The following is a 5,735-nucleotide window of genomic DNA, read 5'->3' as shown; positions in this document are numbered from 1 at the left end:
GTAATAATAATAATAATAATAAACGAGCAGAAGGAGAGGGTTCAGGATGTAAATAGCTGTAGACATCTGCAAGAGCATTCTCCAAAGTTGAAGTTGCTCTCTGTCCAGGATGAAGCCACCCTATCGGGGCTTCATATCCTCTTCCCCCTGTTAATCCTTGAATCCTTATGCTCACTCCAGTGGGGAGGACCTTCCTAAGACAAAAACCACAGGATGGCAGATCGCCTTCCCTTTGCACGCATGGCACCAGGGTTGTGTTTGAAAACCCATGCTTGTGCAGAGAGAGGATGGCCTGGAGCCACACCACTTCCAGCCATCCCAGCTGGGAGCTGAGGACCAGGGCTGTTAGGGCAGGTGTCCCCCAGGGCTACAGGGGAAAAGCAGGTCCTTCCCAACTGTCTTCAGGGGCGATGGGAGTAGAATGAAAGCAGCCACCACATCAGAGATTTGTTCATAATTCTAGTTCTTTTTTCTTTCAAGGCCCTGTGTAGGTATCTGCAAAAGAGGACTTGAGGGAGTCAGCAGAGGGCTTTTTGGTGCTGGCAGCAGAGTTGTTGCTCTTTGTCCTTCATCCACTGCCCTCCTGGGGGGTCCAGGGTGAAGGTGAACAGCTTAGAGCCACGGAGATGAGGGTCTTGGGAAGATCAGCAGACATCTCAGTGTGAAGGCGCCTCAGGTGGAGGGGGTTGCTTTAGGGTGAGGATGAGCCCAGGGCCCTGGGAAGGCCAGGAAGCCGAGGTGAGAGCAAGCCAGGACAGATGGGGTGAGGAGGGGCACAGACCACCTGCTGCAGCCGAGACCTGTCCCACAGGCTCAGGCGTGGGCTCCCTTCTCACACAGAACCCAGTAACTCAGCTCTGAACGCGGCTTAGAGAAACTGCCGCTGCACCTGGCAACCCAACTCCTCGGTAAGGAGGGAGCACTTGGACATGGGGCCAGGCCCCACGCACCCTGAGTGCCAGCAGGTCTCGCCTCACGGACCTTCACTTCACTCTCCTTGGACAGGGATGAATTCGTCAGTACTGCAGCAGCGCAGGCACAGCGAGCTCCCTGCTGCAGGGGCAGGGGAAGCCGATCCAAGTCCATTGTTGTAAAACACTTTCAATGGCTCTGTCTCTGCATCCACTTCCCCCTCTCTCCTTTCTTTCTTCCTCTCCTGGGTTCTACTGCCCACTTCAGTGACCTGATGGGCTTCTCTCCTCTCCTCCTGGGTGAGCTTCTGAGACTGTCACGTGGCAACAGGCGGGGGGCCCGGCAACCAAAGCTCTCATTAATCCTGACGAGGGGGGACCCACCGTGCATTGCCCACTGTGGAAGAGAAAAGGCGTCCAGTGTGCTCAGCTCCTGTAACTGGACACCCTCCAGGGCGGCTGGCCACCCACGGAGAGCTACTTGAAGCTATTTGGGTCATCAATCAGATGAAATGGGGCATTATAGTCCAATGAATGGCAGACTCTGAATAGAGAGGAAAACAGTTTCTCTAGAGTCCCAGAAGGGACAGCACCCAGAACGAGCATCTAGGCCATCGCTCAGCTGTGGCAGGGTCCCCTCTGCCCTGTCCCTGCTGGGTCATCCTTTCAGGACCTTGATTGTTCGAATGTCTGGGAACTTGCTGCCCTTCCAGGACGCTCCCTGGCGTCTTTTCACCCATCCCTTACATTCCTTACGTTTAGTTTCCACCCGTTCATCTCATCTCACCGCTGAGGTTGTGTAGCGTAATCCCCTTTCCTCCTCAGCACTCACTTGAAAGAAGCCACAGTGTAGTGGCCGCCAAGGCAGGGGCTGTGGACACAGACCTCGGGTGGGATGCCCAGCTTTGCCATTTTCTATCAAGTGACCACAGGCACTTGACTCCGTCTCACTGGGTCCCAGGCTCTGCACTTTAAAATGCGGACTAAGTACATACATACTTCCAGTCAAGATCAGAGAGACAGAAAGTAGAGGGTGTATGCCAGGGCGGGGAGGGGGATGGGCACCCGGGGCCGAGTTTCAGTTCTGCAGGATGAAGAGAGTTCTGGAGATGGGCGGTGGTGAAGGTTGCACAATGGCATGAATGTATTCCATCCTGAAATGTACACTTAAAAATGGTTACAATGGTACATTTTATTTCAAATGTATTTTAGCACAAAATGGTAAATTTTAAAAAGGAACAAAAGCCATAACTTATCTACTTCAAAAAGTTATGAGAATTACAGACAACATCTGTAAAGCATGAGCAAGGGGCAGCTGTCTGCTGTGCGGGCACCCAGGAGGGGCTAGGCACAAGGCTGGATCCTAAAAATGGAAGGAGAGGCAGAGATGACCCCTTCCACGGTCCAGGGAAACGCAACAGCTCTCAGACTCGAAGCGCCCACTGCTAGCACCAGGACATAACGTCCTTGGGTTTTTCTTTCAAGCTCAACTTGGTTATATTATGAATTGAGAATTCCAATTCTGCCCCCATAACCCCCATGGTGAACGGAGCTGATAGGGAGATCAACCGCTCACAGAGTGGCCCTGCTCCAAACACATAAATATGCTCCATAAAGTAACAAAACATTTGGAAATTCAGATCCTCGCTTGAAATTCTCTAGCACCAGAATGAAGGCAACTCCAAGCCACAGCTGAGAACCAAGATGGGAACTCAGTGGACTGTGAAGCGCTCAGAGCTCCGCCTCCACCTGCCTGGAGGAGGGAGTTGAGCCCACAGCTGTCCTCTGTCCCCTGCCTCATGCCCCACACTCCACACAGAGCTGGGATTTGTCATTCATGAGGGAGCCAGGAGGATCGCCCCAACTGTGATCTGGGAGTTAGAAAAATCCACCCATCTGACGGGGGACACAGCTCAGAGGCATCCCCTCCACGCCAGGCGTGGAAAAAGCATTGGCAGAATCCTGGGCCAGTTGAAGGTGCGGGCTCTGAATTCACACTGCCTATAGGCTGAGAAAAGAACACAGGAAACTGGCCCAGAGATGAGGAAACCTGGGGGCTCTGCGGATGTCCCACGCCCCAGGGCAGGTGCGTGTCTACATATGGAACTAGCTCACACTGAAGCCAAGTATTACACATCATGTGGGGAACAAACTGCCTGGTGCCAGTGGCTGGATGTAGCAATGAGAATAAAGCACACCCTGGAAGAATCTGGAAGAGATGTCAACAAAACTGTGCTTGAAGTCTCAGGAGAGGGGATGAAGAAAGTACAGGCAAAATTAAAAAGGAACGAGTAGGAATTCTATTAAGAAATGCAGTTGTGATCATGAAAACTCAACTGATGCACTGCACAGTAAACCAGCCGCGACTGAAAGCATATGCGAGTGGGAAGGCAGGTCTGCAGAAGCTACCAGGAACATGGGACAGGACGCGGCAGAGGGAACCGCAGGAGGGATGCAGAACAGCATGGGACACGAAAGGAAAACTTCCAACACATGCCCAGAGGAAATGTAAACTGGCTTAGACATAATCGAACCCACAGAACTTCCTTCAGAGGGAAGGCATGCAGAGAATGGGAAAGACAAAGTATTTGAAAAAATAAAGGCTAAAAATTTTTAGAATTTTATTTTTTTATTTTTTTGAGTCAGAGTCTCGTTCTGTCGCCCAGGCTGGAGTGCAGCAGTGCAATCTCAGCTCACTGCAACCTCCGCCTCTCTAGTTCAAGCAACTCTCCTGCCTCAGCCTCACAAGTAGCTGGGTTACAGCCCCTCCCCACCAAGCCCAGCTAATTTTTTTTTTTTTTTTTTTAAGCAGAGACGGGGTTTCGCCATGTTGGCCAGGCTGATCTGAACTCCTGGCCTTAGGTGATCCACCTGCCTCGGCCTCTCAAAGTGCTGGGATTACAGGCTTCAGACACCATGCCTAGCCATGTTTTAAAATTTAAGAAAGACTTAAGTCTTCATGTTGAAAAGCATGTGAGGTCCGAATCAGGAAAAACGGAAGCAACCTCACACTTAGACTCATCATAACTATTAAATATCAAAGATAAACTTCAGAGAAAAATAGCACATCTCTTACCACGGAATCACAATTAGAGTAATACCAGATTTCTCATCGACAATACAGGCTGAGTATCCCTTACCCACAATGCTTGGCACCAGAACGGTTTCAGATCCTGACTTTTTTTGGATTTTGGAATATTTGCATTATGCTTACGCATTGAGCAGGCGTGGTGGTGGGCACCTGTGGTCCCAGCTACTCAGGACGCTGAGGCAGGAGAATGGCGTGAACCCAGGAGGCAGAGCTTACAGTGAGCCGAGATCACGCCACTGCACCCCAGTCTAGGCGACAGAGCGAGACTCCGTCTCAAAAAAAAAAAAAAAAAAAAAAAAAAGCCAAAATCCTCCAGTGAGGGTTTCTTTGAGCGTCATGTCTGCACACATAAGTTTCAGGTTTTGGAGCATTTCAGATTCTTGGCTTAAAGATGCTCAACCTATATTAAACACCAGCAAATAACATTTTTTTTTTAATGAGACAAAATAGCTCTCATCCTCGAATTGTGTACTCAGCTAGCTTATCCTTCAAGAGTGAGGGTTAAATAAAGACATTTGCAGTCTAAGATGTTTGCCAGGCCATGCCCTCTGTGAAAGAATGACCAACGGGTATATCCAAGAATGGGATTGGTTTCTGGGAGCAGTGAGTGAGAGAGGCACACAGGAAGAAAAGAAGTCAATAGCATAAGGTAGGAAACCTAGATAAGTTTTAGCTCTTAAAAATGACTGATTTAGGGAAACAAGAATGGAACTAAGATAATAAAAAATGATGTGGGAAGTAGGAGGGAATGTGGAGTGAAGACATTCTGAGGGAGTGGGGTTTCTTTTTTCTTTTTTAAAGAAAATAATAGAAATTTTCATTAGCTTTAATTTTGAGTGAGAGGAAATGAATTCCAGAGTATTCAAGGGAGACCTATTCTCCAAAGGGAGGGAAAGACTTTTAGCTTAGCTAGGAAAATCTAAGTAAACTAGACCACATTGGGAGAGAAGCCAAGCTGTCACCCATTATCAAAATTAAAATTCCATCCTTTTCACGGCTTGTATGTCTTCTGTTTCATCAAGAAATATGCAAATGGTCTGACCACTTGGATGCCATTTTAGGGAAATGTGAGTTGTGTTTATTTAAGTTTAGCTAAGGAGATTGGCAATAGGAGTGCTCATACTCCCCAGGATTGTAGTGGAAAATTGGAAGATGGGTCGTGGGCTGCTTGCTAGATGCCATTTGAAGCTGGGAATCTGGCGGCGACTCACTAGGCGCCAATACCTGCCACCCAGGTGTAGGCAGGTGTTGTGACCATTGAGTAGGAAAGAGAGAAACAGGTGTGACATACACCTTATCAATAATCGTGGGTGGAATCAGTGTTGAATAATGAATCACATACAATAATTAATATATGCTAAATTGTTTTAAGCCTTTTTTTTTAGCATGACAGCTTGGGAAGAAACCCCAGAAACCAGAACCTCTGAACTGGAAAAGGCTGCTATTCCTGATGTCTTTTCATCCAGAGCAGTTTGATCCAGAGCTATCTGGACAGAATATTCTGGAATGTTGAGCCTGCCCATAGGGGCAGATAAGTATGGGGTTAACATTTAGAGGTTTTAAGATTAGGTATGTGTGTTAAAATAGAAATCGAAACTGTAACTGTCTAACAAAGAGAGAAAGAGGAAAACTAAAGAAACCTTGATAAATTCAATTTTAAAAAAGGAAGTGATGAAGAAAGGAGCCAAATACGAAGCAAAGCAAATAGAAAACAAAAATGCCACAGTGGGGAG

At 48.0% G+C, this 5,735-nt stretch overlaps 1 long non-coding RNA gene across 1 annotated transcript; it reads right to left on the bottom strand.

The window, feature by feature from the left end:
- Nucleotides 1-446: 446 nt before the first annotated feature.
- Nucleotides 447-4,209, bottom strand: LOC104003197 (uncharacterized). Its single transcript, XR_675752.2, has 2 exons — nucleotides 4,126-4,209; nucleotides 447-2,065 (listed from the first exon to the last, which is right to left on the bottom strand). It is a non-coding gene; the product is annotated as an uncharacterized LOC104003197 (long non-coding RNA).
- Between the last annotated feature and the right edge of the window lie 1,526 nt (nucleotides 4,210-5,735).

The sequence above is a fragment of the Pan troglodytes genome, chromosome 17 (genome assembly GCF_028858775.2).
Source record: "Pan troglodytes isolate AG18354 chromosome 17, NHGRI_mPanTro3-v2.0_pri, whole genome shotgun sequence".
In the NCBI taxonomy this organism is placed as follows: Eukaryota; Metazoa; Chordata; class Mammalia; order Primates; family Hominidae; genus Pan; species Pan troglodytes.
Note: the sequence above shows the minus strand (reverse complement) of the source record. Positions and strands in the feature narration are given on the sequence as shown.